The sequence below is a fragment of the Artibeus jamaicensis genome, unplaced genomic scaffold, assembly GCF_021234435.1.
Source record: "Artibeus jamaicensis isolate MK-2021 breed Jamaican fruit bat unplaced genomic scaffold, CSHL_Jam_final contig_923, whole genome shotgun sequence".
Classification (NCBI taxonomy): Eukaryota; Metazoa; Chordata; class Mammalia; order Chiroptera; family Phyllostomidae; genus Artibeus; species Artibeus jamaicensis.
The window spans coordinates 1,881,377-1,902,010 of NW_026522014.1; the positions used below are offsets into that span (position 1 = coordinate 1,881,377).

The 20,634-nt window shown below is 40.3% G+C and overlaps 1 protein-coding gene and 1 pseudogene across 2 annotated transcripts in view; both read right to left on the reverse strand.

The window, feature by feature from the left end:
• The window catches only part of CDK6 (cyclin dependent kinase 6), a 224,268-nt gene that overhangs the window by 25,591 nt on the left and 178,043 nt on the right, over window positions 1-20,634 (reverse strand). The gene's annotated exons all lie outside the window — the stretch shown is intronic.
• On the reverse strand, window positions 7,836-8,686 carry LOC119042715 (rRNA-processing protein FCF1 homolog; annotated as a pseudogene).

The following is a 20,634-nucleotide window of genomic DNA, read 5'->3' on the forward strand; positions in this document are numbered from 1 at the left end:
ACCACTGGCCAACTACTAAGTAACTCTTCTTTGAAAGAAAGTTTTAAAAGCAGGGAAAGAAATCTGAGTCAAACCTAAGAAGCACTCCAGCATGGATGAAGCACTTACATTAACATTACCAATCGCTAGGAAACTGGAGGCAAGTCCAGGGTCTGTGACCACCGCAGAATCACCTGTCTCACTATGCGCAGTAAGGTTCTGCAACAGTCAAGCATCCCAGACTCCATGCCCTGGGGAATGCTGTCTTGTCTCTTCAAATAACCACAGAGCTTGGATGACAGTCCTTCTCCCTTATGGAAATTTCAGCTGTAACACTCACTGCATTTTAAATTGGGCTTCGTATTGAAAAACTTTAATGACAACAGGCTAGAAGGTCATTTGGGGCCAGGATGAGGGTGGTGTGTGAAGACAACAGATTATCAGAGATTACCACAGATACCTGGCAAAATCAGTGCCAAAGATTAATTAATTAGTCAGGCTTCGATTAATAGCTGGGCTCAGGGCTTATCAGTGACCTTCACTCTACCGAAGAAATGTGAACTAAGGACATCACTTAACAAAACAGGAACCTCACCATCCCTCATAATCCAATCATTCTGTCTCACAGCTCCTAGCCTTTCTTCATACTGTGCCTTCTGGGGATAGAAAGAAAAGCTCTAACAGGGAGGTGGTCCATGAGTGAGAACTTCAGAGCCCATGTTCCTCAACACTGGCCATCTGGGCGTAGAGCACCCAGGGACGAGGTGACCGACCAGTCCAGTCTGCCTGGGAGAGTTCCAGTCTCAACACTGAAAACCCTGTATCCCCGGAAACCTCTGTCCCAGGTGAACTGTGATGTGGCTGGTCACTCTGTGCAGGACACCCAGAGCAAGAGGTTATGAAATGAAAATTTTAAAAAAATCTTTAAAAATTATCTTTGTTATTTCAAAGGGCTGTTTTGAAAAAACAGATGAGCATCTTTCAAAACTACCTTCTAAGAACAAAAGGTAGTCCGGGCAGACAGGTTTCATTCTCCTTGTTCCTAGTACCTCACTGCTACTATGTAATATAAGGGATTAGACCACTGGCAGTGCCCTCCTCATACCATAACTCAAGACATTATTTATCACTCTCTTTTAGCCAAAGACCTTGTAAAATGATACACAGTACATCTTGCCCAGGGAAAGAGCACAGCCCATGACTTAGTGCACACAGTTTAAGTAACAGTCTGGGGACGTGCCTGATCAAAAGAGGTGGCCACCTACTTGCACATCAAGAATGACAAGGAGGTTCATTTTGTCCGATCTGATTGATTGGTAGTGAGTAACAGGCTGCGAGCTGGGATGAGAATGATTCTGAGGTGCTATCCAGGTACAGTAGCAAAATGCTGAGAGTAATCAGCAACATGTGCCATAGGACACAAACTAGCTACACAGGTCAAGGTGACCCAGGTGACTAAAGTTCTCTCTCTCTGATAGGCTGACATCAAAGCAATGCTCAGAAAAGTTAGAAAATGTAAAGGCCTTTTTAATGGCAACACACTCCTAAGAGCTAATATTATATACATGATACAATAACAGAAATGTGGCATTCTTTCAATCAAGGAATCCACTAGCTTGTCTTTAACACAACATTTTTGCCAAAAAGAGTCTTAAGGACTCTACTGCGGGTGTGTCTTTGATATATAATTATGATCACCCCTATACTCATGGGCACTTGCTCTTTTCTGCAAACACTTCAATATTGACATGAGCCATCCACCTGTCAGCAAAATGACATGATCCAAGGCTGAAGATTTTAATGTTGATCTGGGAGGAAAATAATCACGAGAAATCTTCTGAAATAGAAGTGTGTGTTGCTTGGAGTGGTTTATTTTTAAAAAAGCAGCTCTACTCAAAAGGGAACCAAAGTTTCACTCAAAAGGTATTACAAATGATCCAAAAATATCCTCAAATTGATTCATTCAATCATTGGTTAAAAATACTCCAGACAGTGGAAGACTGATTATCTCATTTTTTCCTTTAAAAAAAATCTGCTTAGCCCTGGTCAGCATGGCTCAGTTGGCTGGAGCGCTATCTTGTGGACCAAAAGGTCGCAGGTTTGATTCCTGGTCAGAGCACATACTCAGGTTGTGCGTTTGAACCCTGATTGGGGCAGCCAATCGATGTTTCTTTCTCAGCAACAACAAAAAAATGTCCTTGGATGAGGATTAAAAATAATACTAATAAAAAACATATAAATATTTAGCATATAAACATGCTTAGCATACAAATATGGGTGCTGGCCCTTGAATGTCAGTGATGTTACCTATACATGACTCTAGTATTGAGATTAGTGCACCGATGAAAGAGAGGAAGAGAAAGCATGCATTTTCTCAGGATAAAATTTTACTTACTGAACCAGCTGAACTTTTTAAGAGACTTATTTATTGCAGTTACATTTTAAACTGTGGGTAGGTACTCTAAAAATAAATTATTTTGCTGATTATAAAATACATATGCATATAGAAAAATTGGAAAACAGAGAAAAGTAAATAGCATATACTACTATTTATCACACAACATCAATTCTTTTCTCTCTTTTTTATACAAATGGATAAGATGGTATCTCTAGAGATGTCTTCCAAACAGACTGGGGACGGCATCATACCCCGGAGCAGGATCTGAATCCTGGCTGTACAGCCCTTGACTGAACAAGAACAAGAACAGCAACAAAAAAACCACCCCAAGAAAGTGGTTAGCAGTCATAACAAAGCTGAGACCAAATATGACTCAAGCCTCTCCAAAGAATCAAGGACACACAGGGGTGGGCAAAAGTAGGTTCACAGTTGTGACTATATGAAAGTTTATTCTTATTATTTATTAATTACTGCATTATTTTCCATAGACACTGTAAACATACTTTTGCCCCACCCTGTATTTTAAAAAATTGTTTTCATACACACACTTCCATCTACCCTCTTAAGGTTTATATCTTATGACAAGGAGCAGTAGTGACTTTTTGCTTTTTTCTCTTTCTGAATGGTAAAGACAACTGCATGAATATAATATTCCTATCCAGCACAGTTTGGGTAGAATCCAATAATGTGTGATAACTCAACTATTTTGCACAGGAAGCAAAGCCCACAACATTCCTTAGAAATTTCACAGGCTATCTAGACAGAACAGACCCATTTGAATGGGATTTTTTTCCGTGATATTTGAAAAATGCAGTTTTTCATGGTGGACACATCGGGTTTGTGACAGATGCAAATTCAGATACGGAAAAAAAACACAATTAAATGATTCAGACTCTTGCAGTTTGCTCCCACAGCCCTCATCTCCGCCCGGGTCAAACAAAGGAGAGTTGGTGTTTGACAACTGTGGGTGACTCATCAGAGGAAGTTCTTACCATATGGATGTGCTTGTTGGAATAAAGTTGGTTAACAAAGCCAGCCTTTTTTCTCCCTGTGGGCCAATGAGGGTTTCATTTTAGGAAATGGAAGTGTCAGTGTGGACAAACTGTCCTGAAGTATTTATAGCTGAATGTGTACTTGCCTTAAACTGCCTTTGAGAGAAGAATATGTGAACGGAAAATAAGATCTGCATTTATTTCATTGTCTTGTGCCCTCTACGCTGTGTTCTCCTCATAAACCCATTCAGCACTGTGATGTATACACAGTGTGATGGGAAAGTGGTAACACTACACTGGGGTGGTTTCCAGTGAATTTTCAGAGCTCTTTATTCATTCAGGGTATTATGCTTTTGTCATATTTATTGCAAACATTTTCTCCAAGTTTACCATGTGCTTTTAAAATTTGCAGCAATTTTATTTTTTGATGATCAAAAGTTTTCAATTTTTATATAGACAAATATATTAATATGTCTCTTTGTGATATTTATTTATTTATTTATAGACAGGAGGGAAGGGAGGGAGAGGAGAGGAAGAGAAACATCAATGTGTGGCTGCCTCTCACGTGCCACCTATCGGGGACCTGGTCGGAAACCCAGGCAGGTGCCCTGACTGTGAAACAGACTAGTAAGTAACCCTTTGGTTCACAAGCTGGTGCTCAATACACTAAGCCACCAGCCAGGGCTATAGCCTTCTTTATAGTACAGGTCCCAAATGTCTGTTTATATTACTCAACAGTTTTGATTTTTACTGGGAATGAGACGGAGGTGCTACCAACTGGAGAAACTGACACTCTTGTCTGAGGTCATAATCCTGACTATTCTCTGAAATCATGGGCTTTCCTAAATTTGAAAAGTAAAAGCAGAAGAAAAAAAGGGGATGGTTTATATTCATAGTGTGAAGACTGTGAACCTCCCAGAAAAACATGTACCCAAAAGCACCGGAGTTAGTAAAAAAGAGAAATAATGTGCTAATAAGTGCTTAGAGTGATGACTCATTGCATTGGATCATCCTTGGGAAACTACCTGCTAAGCAGAATTTAGCTGTTAAGGTGTTATTTTTGGTACATGATCTATTGCTACTTCCTCTTGGGAAAAAATGATAAACTCCATTAGCTTCCTAAGACACAAGAAAATGGTCATCCTGGCAGACCAGCCCATCAGGTAACAATACTATTTCTACAACAGGGGATGGCTGTGTCCCCTGAAGGGACTCTTCATAACAAGACAGAAGCACCTAGCCACGTGTAATGGAAAGAACGATAAATCAGGAGACAGAAGATCCAGCTCCTAATGCTGGCTCTGTAACTGATTAACAAATTACTGGGTGCAGGCAGGCAGGCCCCGCGGCCTCATAACCTCTGCTCATCTGTTAAAGAACAGATACGCCAGCTGCTGTCCACAGATGTGCTTCAAATATAATAAACTATGTGGATGGAGCAGAACTGCTAGAGCTTCTAAGAGTAAAATTAGCTGCTCAGTAAAGGTAATGCTGTCAATCAGTAGCAAATATAATGAACTCACAGTCTTCCAAAGCTTCTCATTTTTGCTTATTGCTATATTACCTTCTATCCCTCCCAACCTCCTCTGATTTCTTTTCCTTGGTTACTTATGGCTAAATATGCAACCACAAAAAAAAGTTCAATACTGCTGTTTTGTCCCCATCTCTCGACCAAATCTCTGAACTGAACTTACCCATGATATTTTGCTGTACTATTTTACAAAGATCACTGGCTCAAAAAAACTTTAAACATCATACAGTCAGGAAAATGACAAATACAGGGTGGGACAAAAGTAGGTTTACAGTTCTTCATATGGAAAATAATATAAGAATAAACCCTGTGTTTCATATATTCACAACTGTAATGCTTCCTTATAAAGTATCCATGGCAGTAAAGCTGTTTAGAGCATCCATCTCCCCCTTCAACTGAACTTGAACATGGTCTTTTCCTTATATTGATGAAGAAATCAAGGTCCCAAGAGACCAAATGAGTTGCTCAAAGCTTGGTATGTACTTTGTTCATTCATTGACTCCTTCAGAGAATTTTTGCTGTGTTGGATGCTGTTCTGGATGCCAGGAATATTGGTAGCAAATGAAATATATTTCTTCTTTCTAAATACATGAGTAAATTGTTGTTAAAATATGTATTTCCCTGATTCATGGTGAATTTAAACAGTTTTATTCTTATGCTTATTGACTGCTGGTAATGCTTCCGTGAAATTCTACTTCTTAGTTTCTAACACAGCCAGACAATTTTCTTAATGAAATGGGGTAAGATCTATAGGTGAGATCTATTTTCCGGATCCTAATAGACAACCCTGGAACATAGGCATTACTCTCCTCATTATAGAGACGAGGAAGCTGGGGCTTAGGAGAGTTGTGTAACATAAACAGACACGCTGATGTATGTGGTGAGTGTAGGAGCTGGAATCGATATCGTTTAATCGTGATTTCTTACTGATACTATTTTTACCAAACATAAATGCAACCTGCCACACATTTAAATGCAATTTATTATACCATAGCATATTTTAAAATGTTACAAAATAAATGTTAAGGTCAATCTTCAGCCTCAGTACAAAGTACTTTATTTATGAAACAAATCAATTTATAAGAATGAGGAGGCTGAGGGCATATGATTCTACTTATGATCTGTGTGCATTACACGTGCTCTAGAGACGTATGATTCTATCTGCCATGTGTTTGGCTTTATACCTATAAGAGAAGGAGATCAAGGGCAAAAGCTCTGTCAGTTAACAACCCAATCATTTGGTGAAAAAAAAATACAGTAATAATTACATTTGGTAAAAATGGATATTAAAAGACTTGAAATATATATTAAATGTATATTATATAATACAAAGATTAATGTTATATACAATATGTCAAAAAGCCTAGAAAAAAGAATATAAAGAAAATGGTAAGATATATGTTATCTATCTACAGGTTATAGGTAATTTTCATCCTCCCTTTTTTGCTTTTCTGAAGTTTTCGAAATCAAACTTTCTAAAACTATGCTAATATATTATTTTTAATATGAAAAGTACAATAAAACTTGTTAAAGATGAAAATAAAAATCCAGTTATGCTGCAATGTCTATAAATTTATGGTCTTAGAAAAAGATAACTATAGAGACAAACACTTTATGAAAAAGCTTTGTGGAATATTTCCTATATATCTGAGACTATTTGGTCACAGCAGGCTGTTAGGTTACATGAGGTTTCACACACTTAACTAAACTGAAGATCTGAACGTCAGCTTAACATCATGCTCAGAAACTGCTTCTGTACTCAGAGAATACCCTAGTCATGTCTTAGCAATTTTTTATTTTTTATTTATTGATTTTACAGAGAGAGAGAGAGAGAGAGAAATACACATTCAACAGTTGCTTCTTGTATGTGCCCTGACCAGAGATCGAACCTGCAACCTTGGCGTATCGGGACGACTCTGGTCATGTTTAAATATTAAGTAAATAAAGGTTTACTTTCTAATAAAAAGGATAATTACTTCCTCACCATCTAAGCCTCAAATAATCACTGGCTGGCTTGGCATTGTAACTGAGGGACACATTTTCCTTGAAAATGAAACTTAAATTCTTTCAACCTATAAAAGAACTTAGGACCACTTATGGCTGGATTAAAACTGTGAAAGAAAGTTGAAGAAAATATATATGAAAACTTACTCTTAAAGTCATTATTTTAAAGAAATTATGATGACAAAAAACCATTGTAACCAAAAAATGTTGAGTAGGTAACTTTTCTTCAACGTCTTCAGCTATTAATGATAACGGATACGATTAATCAAGCATCTCTTATAGGACAGGGACTGCTTTATTCTACACATATAATCTTATTTACTTCTAACAACACTCTGCTAGGTAAGTATCATTTTCGTTTTGAAAGCAGGAACTGAGGCTTAGAGAGGTTAAGATTAAATGTCAAATTATAACACTCTAACATCTACTAATAATAAGCAGTGAACAGTGAATCCCAATGGTACATGCTGAAGGTGAAGGGTGATAATCTAATTTTGGGAAAGCAGACAAAAAGTAGGGCTCAAAGTAAATTTAAAAATTTGAACTATGTTCATCTCAGCTAATAAATTAAATCCCTTTAAAGCCTACAAAGCATTATGGGTGAAAGTATTTAACATATTTCAAATAATATATTGGTGTAATTTGGAAATAATACACATTGTATGCTTTGTTCATAAAATGTATTTTCAGACACTTGTAGCTTAAGCACATAACTTATACATATTTTATTTATTTACTTTTTCTGTGAGCAGTCATCTGATCTGTAAAAAGATATAACCAATTTTAAAATGATACAAAATATCATTATCGAAACATCAAAAAGTGAGTGTATTTAAGCATACTCAGCTCACAACAGAGCAAATGGGTGAGTGGAGCAATAACTCATTCTGTACCATGTTTAATAAACAGGCAACAGAGAAAGTTGGTTGAAGGAAAAGCAAAGGACTTTGTCTTTTAAGTATTAGAACTGAGGGGCTCCATAATCATGTGGTATCTGCTCAGTGTTGCACCTATGGTTAGAAATGTACATGATGGGAACTCCAAGGATCTTTCTGATGCTTCGTTTAAGGTCTTAGTCAACTCTGGTCACAACCTAACACTTGTGCTGAGTTACTCTCTGTACTAAGCAGTCATCCACATAGGTTCCTTTGCGTGTGCATGGTAATTGTTCAAGTCTTGGCTCCTTGTCGATCTTTAAAGCCACTCAATTCTTCTGCCCCAATTTCTCCGTTTCAGCCATTACACAGTCAGTGTAATACAAGGGATGCACTTGGCATAAAGACAGCCCATCACTAACTGCACTAAGTCCAGTTTAGCCTTAATAAGAAATTTGATAAAGTTGGTGTCAACCAGGATGTGGTAAGCTGGGCCCAGCTGTGTGTTATATTGGAAGAATAAGCGGGAAGGGTATCAGGGGACTTCTCTTTCCTTGAGTGCATTGGGATCATTTTTTTCTTTCTTTTTAGGCTTTAATCTATCCTTTTCTTTAAGCCTCTGATCTTTGAGACTAAGCATTTGCTTCATGGTCGCATACTTCCTTGTTCTCTTTTGCTTCCCTATGTTCTCGCTGCACTCTTGTTTCTTCTGGAATTACCACAGGCACGATGCTTTTGCCAACTTATATGTACTTTAGATGACTTTGGTTTGGCATACTAAGTCTAAAGACATTTAAATTTAAATTTGATATGGTGACTGAACTGTCCTTCTTTACTAATTTACATATATATTTAGTATACTTTTGGTGTTACTATTTTATTAGCATCGTACTATTTTTTAAATAAATGACTTATTTCAAAAGATCATCCTGGCACCTAAAATAGGAAGGCCTGGGATGCAGGAAAGTCTGCAGGCTGAGCCTGGAGCAGTTGAGCAACACGATCACGCCAATCCCACGGCCCATCACGGAACAACGTTTCACTGTCTCATGTTTAACTGATCCACTCATTTGAGGCTGAGTGTTCCTGGTACCTTTCCCCACTTGTTTGGGAGTTCTGCCAATGCCTAGATAGAAGGACGCTTCAGAGCAAATGTGGGGTTTGCTTCACTGAGTCCTGCTTTGTAAGACTGGGGCCCAGACAGGCAGCAGGACAACACACCCTGTGTGGACCTCCAGGCTGGGCACGGACCTCAGTCCTGCTCTGCCATCGATCAGCTGTGACCCGCAAGGGCTTTAATGACTGAGCCTCAGTTTCTTTAGTCTATTCCTTGTGTGCCCCAAGGAATATCATCTACACACTAAATTATAATAAAAATGCCCACAAAGTAAATAGGTTTTCTGTGCCAGTGCCTGAAAATGTCTTATGACCCCAAGACTCAACCAGCTATTGAAAACTCATGATATGCAGAAAACTATAAACTTTTGCTTTTAAACCAGAACCCTGTATTTCACCCACTCTAAGATGCTAACACAATTGATTGTAATTTATATCCTGATTCTAGAAATAATCATATATGAAATTAAGTACATCTTCGAAACACTGAGATATGGTAGAATAGCTGGCAAAAATAGCTATTTCTTATTGGGAGGCAGTGAGATGCTTCAGTGCCCTGTGCTCAGAATCTCCTTGATGTTACTCTGGAACTTACGTCTTCTTTCCCTTAGAGATACATTTAACTTTTCAGTTCACTGCATACAGATTAACCTCAGGTTTTTTCTTTTGAAAGTATAAAATAAACACCTGGGAGCTTTGGTGAACACACATGGAGGGCTGCCAGTTTCAGGTTGTTGACAGAAAAACACAGGTTGGACTTCCAGTCAAGATGGAGGCATAGGTAAACACGGCTTGCCTCCTCATACAACCAAAGCAAAAATTACAACTCCACTATGAAACAAGTATCACCCAGAATCATCAGAAAATCAAACTGTATGGAAGTCTGACAACCAAGGAACTGAAAAAGCCACATTCACCCAGAAGGACAGGAGGGGCAGAGACATGAAATGGATAGAAGAGCGTCCCGCAACCACATGTGGTGGATAAAAATCAGGAGGGATACCTCGGAATGAGGGATCCCAGCCTCACACCAGACCACCCAGACCAGGATTCCAGTGCCAGGAAGATAAGTATCCATACTTCTGGCTGTAAAAACCAGTGGGAGTTGAGGCAGTGGAATAAACTGCAGGATTCTCAAGAGTTTCCTCTTAAAGGGCCCGCCACAGACTTGGGGCTTATGCAGACTCACTCCCTTTGGGCTTCAGCACCAAGGCAGCAGCTGGAAAGGCACCAGTGGCATATGGGGAGACATTGAAGTGTCTCGCATCATGGCAAGTGCCAGGGGACAGCTTCCTCTTGTACAAGACTCCAGAGGCCAGGCAGCAGCATTGTCCCCTTTCTAAGCCCTCCCCCACACAGAGCAGTGACACCATATCTGAGGCTCCATCAACCTGGGTCACACAGTTGCCCCACCCTGGCGATCACCTAAGGCTCTACCACACCCAACTCACCAGTGTGCTTTTCTACAACAGGCCATGCTGCTGAGACAGGGAGTCAAAGCAGGTCTACCTAATACACAGAAACAAACACAGGGAGGCTGCCGAAATGGGGAGACAAAGAAATATGGCCCAAATGAAAGAACAAAACTCCAGAAAGAACTAAACAAAATGGAGATAAGCAATCTATCAGATACAGAGTTTAAAACACTAGTTATTAGGATGCTCAGGAACTCATTAGGTACTTCAACAGCACAAAAAAGACCTAAGCAGAAATGAAGGTTACACCAAGTGAAATAAAAAAATAAATTACAGGGAACCAACAGTGGAGTGAGTGAAGTCGAGAATCAGTGACTTGGAACATAAGGAGGCAAAAAATAACCAATCAGAACAACCAGAAGAAAAAAGAATAAAAAAAAATGAGGATAGGCTAAGGAGCCTCTGGGACAACTTCAAACATACCAACATTCAAGTCATAGGGGTGCTGGAAGAAGAGAAAGAGCAAGAAATTGAAAACCTTTTTGAAAAAAAAATGAAAGAAAACGTCCCTAATTTGGTGAAGAAAATAGAAATACAAGTCCAAGAACCACAGAGAGTCCCAAACAAGATGGACCCAAAGAGGACCACAACAAGACACATCATAATTAAAATGCCAAAGGTAAGAGAATCTTAAAAGCAGCAAGAGAAAAGAAGATAATTAGCTACAAACAAGTTCCCTTAAGACTGTCAACTGACTTCTCAAAAGAAACTTTGCAGGATAGAAGGGACTGGCAAAAAGCATTCAAAGTGAAGAAAAGCAAGGACTTACAACCTAGATTACTGTATCCAACAAAGTTATCATTTAGAATGGAAGGGCAGATAAAGTACTTCCTAGACAAGGTAAAGCTAAAGGAATTCATCATCACCAAGGCATTATTATATGAAAAGTTAAAGGGACTTATTTAAGAAAAAGAAGACGGTCAAAACTTTGACCATTAAAATAGCAATAAATTCACAACTATCACCAACTGAATCTAAAAAGCAAACTAAGCAAACAAGCAGAAATGGAATCATAAATATGGAGAACATTTGGAGGGTTATTAGTTGAGAGGAGGAAGGGAAAGAATGGGGGGAAAGGTGCAGGGATTAAGAAGTACAAACTGGTAGGTACAGAATAGACAGGGGCAGTATGTTCTTCATATACTGTTAAGAACAGTAGAGGAAATGGAGAAGCCCAAGAACCTACATATGCATGACCCATGGACATGAATTAAGGAAGGAGATTGCTGGAGGAAAAAGGGGTAAGAGGGCAGAGGAGGGCAAAGGGGGAAAAACTGGACAACTGTAATAAGCATAATTAATAAAAATATATTTTAAAAAAGAAATTGACAACAATATTGAAGAACTACCTTTTGTAAAGATTTCAAGCCCCCCCCCGCCCCCGCAAAAGCAAAAAACAATCCCTGTCCACCAGCAAACTGGAGTCCCTGATTGTTAAGCACGTCTCAGTTACAATACACATTCCTTGATAACTGATGAATGGTGGCAACATTATTAAACATTTGTTCTGGAAAATTCAGTAAAGAGGATTATGGGGTAAACTCTTTTGACATATCTGGTGACCCCCAGCTTCCTCTGAATGGTCTGCGAAACATGCTAGGAAGCTGAAAGAAAAAACTTTGCTTCAGTTCAGCTCCAGTCATGCTCTTCCCCTAAGACAAGCTTTCTTGCTCAACAGTATTACTGGAGAGCTCGAGTTTGGTGCTTAAAGGCTTCCTGTTCTCACTGGAAAATTGGAGTCAATGGCTGAGGCACCACCACACTAGCCTCATCCCTAACGATCACATCAGACTGTGCAGGCTAAACCGCCTTGTACAATTTCCTTTGTCTCCCCCTCCCTTTCTGTAATTTTTTTTTTGTTGTCTCGTTGTTATGGGTAGTGACAGTTTCTGGTTTCTTTCGTTTATCAACGGTTTCCTTTACCACAGCCTCTATTCCTCCTGCTGGAAGCCTGGCACGATTGGAAGCTGGAAGAAAAACCACAACTGAATAGCCTGGCACTTACTTTAACAGTCATTTCCAACCACAGATTAATACTATTACTGGATTTGACTAACGGCCCTCAATCAGCCCAACTGTCATCACTTGAGAACATATGAGGCGGTGAAAGCCAAAGGGGAAAATATAAGCAAATCCAAATCATGGTATAATTTTCTGATTTCTCATCTTTTGAATGCAAAGGTACCTCTCTGAATATCCTCTTCTTGGTTTTCCTTAATAATCTTTGTAATGTACGGATCAGGTGATAATATCCCCCTGCTTCAACTAGTTGGAGGCCTAAGTCAGCCGCTAGGGGCTGCCCCAGGCACCAGTCAGCGTAAGAGGGCGAACTGCTCCGCCGCTGCTCGTGGAGCGTGCACGTGCCCTGCACCTGGCCCCATTCCTCTCCGGAAACTGCACCGGGTGTTGGTGTGGAAGCACCCTGAGAACCCTGTGCCAAGGGCCGCGTGCAGGGGGCCTCTCGGAGGCTCTGTGTTGACAGCGGTGGTGGTCAGTGCTAGCCTACTTCAATTAGGAACCAGGCATCCCTCTTCACCATTTACATTGTTGACGCAGCGGACTCCTAACTCTGGGTGTTTTACAGACATTAATCTCAGTCTTCCTCTTTCAAACTGCAGTGAAAGGCATTTGTTCAATACACCATTGGTGGGAAAATCAAGTAGAAAAATCTCCCTAAAGGGCAATTTAATTCCATCTATCAAAGGCTTTACGGCTTTGAATATTCTTTACCTCCCTATTCCTTAGGAGCACAGTCCTTAAGATTAAGACTAATTCGTCTTAAGGACTGTGCTCCTAGACAGTTGTGGGGATGAAGAACTTAGTTACAGGGATATACATCGCAATCTTGCTTTAAAAATCCTTGCAAATTTCATTAGCTCAATAAATATTTACTATGCCTACTCTGTGCCGGAAAATATTTAAATACAAATAAATAAGACCACGATATGTTTTTATGTGAGAAAAGCAGGTTGCAAAAAAGTATGAGCTCATTTTTAGATGAAAATCAAAACAGTATAATGCATAGGAAATACAGCTGAAAGAAACTAGTTAAGCCATTAATAACGATCACCTCCTGGTCACTGACTTATGGTTTATTTCCCTTTCTTCTTACATTTTTTTAAAGAAGTATCTGATAGAGAGCTATTCTGAGATTAAATAAATTTCCTGATCTGTAGGAAATGTTCACACATAATTTTAGTGCCCACTGATGATTTTTTAACATTATCTTTCATTGTATAGTTATTCTTAGCATTCTACTGTAATAGAGCTTTTTCTTCTCTCCTCTTTATTTTTTTAAATCAGTATGGACTCATGGATTTTTACTTTACCAAATGGGTTATAACCCATTACTATAATTATGAATTTTGATACTCAAATTGTCTCAGATTTGCCTAGTGGACCTTTCAAACTAAATTCTGTGCCCTTTTGATAAGTTCCCATTACTACATTTTTAAACATTTTCTTATTTGCTCTAGGCTTGTCTTATACTCTTTACTCGTATTTTAAAAAATAACCTATAATAACTATGTATTACTTTTGTTAAGTGAAAATCTTCCTAATACATACTTCTCAACACATACTGTTTTATCTTATTTTTAAAGATTTTATGTCTTTATTTTTAGAGGGGGGGAAGGGAGGGAGAGAAACATCAGTTGGTTACCTCTCATATGTGCCCTGATGGGGGACCACGCCCACAGCCCAGGCACGTGCCCTGCCTGACTAGGATTGGACCAGTGACCTTTTGCTCTGCAGGATGATGCCCAACCAACTGAGCCACACCAGTCAGGGCTACATACTATTTTAAAGTAAATCTTATTGAAAGTGTAAGATTTTTTAAATTTATAAAAACTTATCAATTTAAATTTCTGACGTTGCTTGGCTCAGAAATATGAAAACAAATGGAGCTCCTCTCTGAGTGCCAACTGAGATGGGAGAGGCAGGCACCTGCCTTACAAATCTGTGTGAAGGGCACTTACGTCCAGTAAGATCATTAAATGCATGTCACTGCTCTTTTCTGATGGAAACCAGTGAGCCAGCCACACAAACCCAGATATGGAAGGGAACAGTTCAAGTACATTCTGTTCAATGAATGTCTCATAGCCAAATGTGTCCTGTTTCCCCCCTCAGAAAACTGCATAGAAGAATGGTGAGACAAAATCATTTTCATCTGTGATTGAGTTTCTTCCTGCTGACTGTTTGGAGTTTCCCTATGAGCTGGTATGAGGCACTTCTTCCTGTGGCTCAGAGCAAGACTCTGTGAGAGTCAACACAGAGTGGGGACTGTATTCCTGATTCTGTAAGGGACTAGGGAAAACAGAACAGGAACCATTCATCTGTCGTGGAGTTAGTGCACCCCTTGCCCCATAGTGCCCTGCTCAGTGTCTCTAATCTTATTAGATGACTTCACTGAAGCTCACTGTATGCTCTGCCTCTGGCCAGACAAACTCTAGGATCAGTTCTAGCCTTTGTGGCGACTGTGGTGGGGTGGAGAGGAAGAGACATAAGGAGCTCTGCGACGATTAGTCATTTCTTAAGTACTGAGTCATTTGGCCATACCGCCCAGTCGACTGTGACCTGAGTTCATAATTTGTGCTCTAGGCATAAGGTTCTGCCTAGAATCCCATCCCAGCACTCCAAGTCATAAGCTTTTTGATATTCTCCTAATGCCTGATATTACCTCTGACAAAAAGCCACTCTTTATTCTGCTCTAGAAAAATGATGCACCACGGCACTTTAACAATGTGAACAATAACAGTGGCTAAGTTTTACTAAGCATGTGCAATGCAAATGCAAAGCTTGGTGCTTTACATATGCTGCTTTATTTAAACTCAGATGCGCACAAAGTGGGAGAGCTATATTAAAGCCCTCATTTTACGGTTCAGCCAACTAAAGTTGAGAAATGGTTAATAATGAGTCACCATTACCCAGCTAAGAAGTGAGGGCGCCAGAACTAGGTGCCTCAAAGCCAGTTCTTGAAACCACTTCACTGTATAATGTCTTTCAGATATGACTATGGAACTGTTAATGAACTTGAGACTCTGACTGAACAAAAATTCCAGTTTTTTGAAAAAAAAAAAAAATTAATGAATGGAAACCACCCTGGTAAGCTGATATTGAGGCCAAGTAATGTTTGCTCTTTAGCTGAATCTGAGAAAAGAGAAGTGATCTCAAGGAATCATGAGTCTATTAGAACACAGAACAAGTTTGCCATATAGCACCTCAGTAGTTCACCCATTCCTTCGGTGCACTGGGGGTGTGTGATCTCTTCACTGTGCAGAGTGTGGGGAATACAAAGGTGATAGGGCTGATGAGGTCCCTCACCTTGTACGGCTTATAGTCTAGGTAGAGAAAAGAAGAACAATTGCTAAATAAGTGTGAGTGTTATGCAGAAAAGTAAGACGCTCTGATGAAGAGCAATCATGGAATGGTCAGAAAAAGCCTCTATAAGGAAGTAACATTTAAACAAAAGGAGGACACAGAAGAGGCAGAGCTGATGAGGTCTATTCACTTCTTTTCCATCTTTGGTAATAGCTGGAATTTGAGTACTGTTTTTTTTAATACTCATCTGAGGACATGCTTATTGATTTTACAGACAAGGGAAGGGAGGGAGAAAGATGGTAGAAAAATCAATGTGAGAGAAAAATATCCATCAGTTGCCTCTCAAGTGAGCTCTGACTAGGGACTGAACCTGCAGCCTGAGTATGTGCCCTGACTGGGAATTGAACCTGTGACTTGAACCTCTGACTTTTTTTGTTTATGGGACGATGCTCCAACCAACTGAGCCACACTGCCCAGGGTTGAATTTGAGTACTTTTCAAGGGCGCTTTACAACTTGGGTTCTGTTGAGCAGGTCAACCACTACTTTACAATCCATGTGCATTTTCACTAATGCTTTCTCCACCAGGTTCAACAACACAAATATGACATGGACACGGTTTTACTATTCAGTCTCAGACTGTCCTAATTTTAAAAAAATACAGAAAGAACAGGGATAAGAGGAGAAAGCTCTTTGTGTTCTGTAGAGGTCATCCAAGTGTACTATCTGTTTCCCCCCTGCAGAACAGCCCTATCAGCTTTAGTAAAGATGACGAAAGAAAAGAAATGGGCCCAGAGGGAAAACAAAAGGCAAAAGCAAAATTGGGTCCAATTTTTTTTCTATGAATGCTGTTTGTGCCGTGGTCAGATGTGGTACTCAACCCCAGAAGCTTTTGAGCCAACACTGGTGAGTTCTGACACACTTTATATTTCCAAAAGTGATCATTTCATTATCTCACAAGTGGAGATTTTGGAGAGTCTGCTGGAATCAACAGCACGGAAGACCCAGGGGCCTTCTTCACTGGTCTAACTGGATGTTCTCTAGGAGAAGGTGAGCTCTCTAAGAATGTGGGGCTGGGACCACAGACCATGTATGGCCAAGAAGAAAAAAAAAAATATATATATATATATTTTTTAAGCCAGTCAAATTGAGTAGTGGGGGGTTGTTTTCCAACTTTAGTGACACTAACTTTAGTTGAGTTCTGATAATCCACTACCATCGGACCAGCCAGAAAATATTTTTGATGTGCAGAGAATTGAAATCATGGTGAATTCCTCATGTCCAAAGACTGCAACAAAACTGTTGTGTATTCTCTTCGTGAAGCAATTTGATGTCTGAGGCCCTCCACTCCGGGGCTCCCAGAAGTGTATTTTTTCATCCATCATAGTATTTCCTCTAACGACTGAATAATTAACCCTAATGACTAATCTCATCTCACAGTAAAAAGGCTTGTGAAATCTGTTCCTGATGCATACAGTAAGTGCAGAAGGACACATTAAGTAATGTGTGCAGTTGGAAAAGGCCAGAATTTCTTTCCTGAGGCCTGGTCTGCCCTGAAAAGAGGGAATAAAGCCAACAACACTCTAACAAGTAGGGCAGCCACTTTACTGTTTCACAACCATCCAGGCCCAGAGGTTGCTTCTTTGCACACGGAAGTGACAGGGAACAGCACGCTCTCCTGCTCTCCTTTATCTGCCAGTGGAACTCCACACCAACTGACCGAAGCTGTCACCACCCGGGCTGCCAATGTGGGCCTCCAGATTGGAAGGCCACTGGGTCAGATGTGTAGCCTGGCGCTGGGCCGCCACCCTGCTGCACATCCAAAGAGGCCAGCAGCCAGGCAGAGCCCTCTCTGTCATAGCTTGGCCACCTGTCTGCCAGGGAAGACAAATCCCATTTCATGAGTTTTGGCACGGTGGTAAGCAAACTGTCCAACCCCATATCCAAAAGCACTCGAGCGGTAGAAGGAAAAGAGGAAAAAAGTGCAGACCCCAAGTGTGGATGTAAAAGTGGATTTCTTTGGGGATGAGCCTTCTGGCTAATTTGGTTTGGATTCTATGGTGTTTGCACCCAGCTTTCATCGGTCTTAAGCTGTATTTCTCAGGCTTTCAAGATAATTCTCTTAATGAAGTAACGCCATGCCAAAGCAATGGCATCACAGGGCTTTGCCCTTTCCTGCTTTTTAAATGCCATCGAAACCTTCATTCCCTAACGTACTCATACAGGAAAAAAGATGAGGCTTATCTTATTTTTAAGCTATTGTGTTACCAGCGTTTCAATGGCATAAGAAGATAAGTACATGCTTGCAAAATAAGGCCTGACCTGAGCCTCACCTGAGAGGCAGTTTGTATCTTGCTGAGTGCACATGATAACAAGATTTCGAACTCATCAGAAATCATGGTTCAATCCAGAAGTGTGCTTGTACAACAGGGAGTGCTCCTGATGACTTCGCAGTGAAGCCACCGTCACAAACAGGATTTCCTAGAGCAGTCTCAGGGCAAGGAAGCTTCGTTCTAACTTTGGCCCTGCCATCTGGGCAGCCCTGCTGCTCCTCCCCTACTGTAAACAGGTGGTTGGAGGGGATGAGGAACTCTCCTTCCCATTGTTTCTCAGGGCCTCTCACTTCCCTTTAATCTCTGGTAATACTGGAATTTATGGGAACACTAGGTGAACTTCCAAGTCCTTTCTTCAGAGTTTATTTGCTTCATGGATACTTCTTAGAAGGGCTCCATCTTTTGGCCTCCCGCATCCCAGCCACAATTGCCCAAAGGTGTGGCATCAGCACTCTCCACTGTTAAACTGAATAGAAAAAGAGTCACAAAGACTTGTGTGCAGTTCTCAGAGTCCAACAGTGATTGTGCATAAAACACTACTTCCCAATAGATACCTTCCACTCCAGCCAGGTATTCCTTTTCCAAGACTACACGGCTATTTCTATGACTTGTCTCATAAAGTTCTTGTTAGAAATCCAATCAAATATCTCCAAAACCCAGCTCAGGACTAACCCCATGATTTTCTGTTATTCTAGTCCAGTTTGGAGTAATACTGAAGTTTTCTAAACTCTTGTAGTATTTAATCTGTACCACATAGCTTAGCACTCCATATGCACAGTCTAATACCACTTGCCAATTATTACCTGCTAGCTCATCATGTCCAGTTTTCATACTTGCTCATGCAGTTACAACCTCCTGAGGTCCTGGCCACAGACCTTGGTAAAAAGCAGTTTTTCACTTCTTTGCTATCTCCCCCACTACCCAGAATAATCTTAACCAACTGGTAGGTTTTTCAAAGAACATTTGAAAAACCATAGGAGCTCCTGGTTTCAGTTTATTTCCTATGATGCAAGTGTGTTGAATCCATAAGTACAAACATTAGAGTGCTCTAAAGGAATGATGTTAGGATTAGTATGTATTTAATATCTCATTTCAATTAGTAAAATGATGTAACATCTCTAAATGTAAAATTAAGTGCTTTCTGGGAAAATAAAAAAAAAACTTCATGGAAGAAAAACTTCTGAGATTGTGTCTACAGGGAGAAATATGGCAAAACTGTTTTGAGGAAGGCAAGAGCCAAATTTTGGCCCATTTTGTGCCAAAGCTATCTGAGCTACAGGCTGCAACGTGTTCATTCATTCATTACTAATTTACTCAGTGCCCACTCATGCTGTGCTCTGTTGGACACTAGGTACACAGTGGTGAGCAAAATAAAGATGGTCCATAGCTTCATGAATAATGGGACCAACAGGTTTTAAAACAGAAAATACTATAGCAATAAATACGTAATTGCAAACTGTGGTTAAGCGCCATGAAGGAAAAGAATGAAGTGCCACTGCAGTGAATACCAGGGGTATTCTGATTTTATTCTGGGTTAGAGAAGACCTCTTTGAGGAAATACATTTAAGATGGTATATGAAGGGTGAGATGGAGCAGCCCGGAGGTGAACTAGGGGGCAGGTGGGGAATGTTTCAGGCGGAGGACTCCAGGCAGAGGACTTCACTGTGGGAAGTCTCTTGAAGGCACAGACGTAATTGCTGTGTCTGCAGGGCAAAGCCAATATACTTAATGAATCCCAAAAGAAAGGACAGAGAAAATTCGTTCGCTTCTTCAACAAATACTTATTGAATGCAGACTACATGCCAGATATGGTCCCATGCCCTTGAGATGTTCAAATAAACAAAGCAAATGCCCCTGCCTCTGTGAAGTTTTATGTTCTGTGACAAGATATAAAAGCATTAAATTATATTCATCTAAATATTGCAGGTCTGGCCACAGACCTTGGTATGTATATGATGAAGCTAGAGGAAGTAATGGTGATGCAGTAAAGGATGCAGGGGACAGCTGTTCCAGTTTTGCATGGGTACCTTGTGTTTTTGCACAGGTACACATGTAGTGAGCAGAGGCAGTGATGGTTTTTGACCTGGACTAGATCTGCAAGGGAGCAGCCTTGGGTGATAGAGACAGTGTCTCCCTCTAGAGTCCCAGCATACTTATTTACTCTTCAGCATCATAATGTCTCCTGTTGGGGCAAAGGTCAGACAGACATACTGCTCATTATACAAGAGTCAGGTTCCCCAAGACTGGAATTTGTTTTCTGTAACAAACCTGTTGTGTGTGTAGGTGTCCACTGGCCCTCTTCTCATTTCCCTACTGGAACTGGGGATCTGGGAACTGGAGTGCATGCCGACACTCTAGCTTGTACTACTGTCGAGAGTCATACATGATCTTTTGTCCCTAACCAAGGAGTCTTCTCTTGTGTCTTTTCCTTCCATCTGTGAAGTTGTGGCATCTGTGAAGCTAACGTGTTAGCTTGCAAGTAGGGTAAAATCTCAGATCCCTCATAGTTCTTGGAATCAGTCAACTGACATATGGAAGGATGGAAAGTTTTTAGTTTAGAAAGACCAAACCCAAGAAGGAGATGAGGCTCAAGTCTATAAAATCAATAACAGGA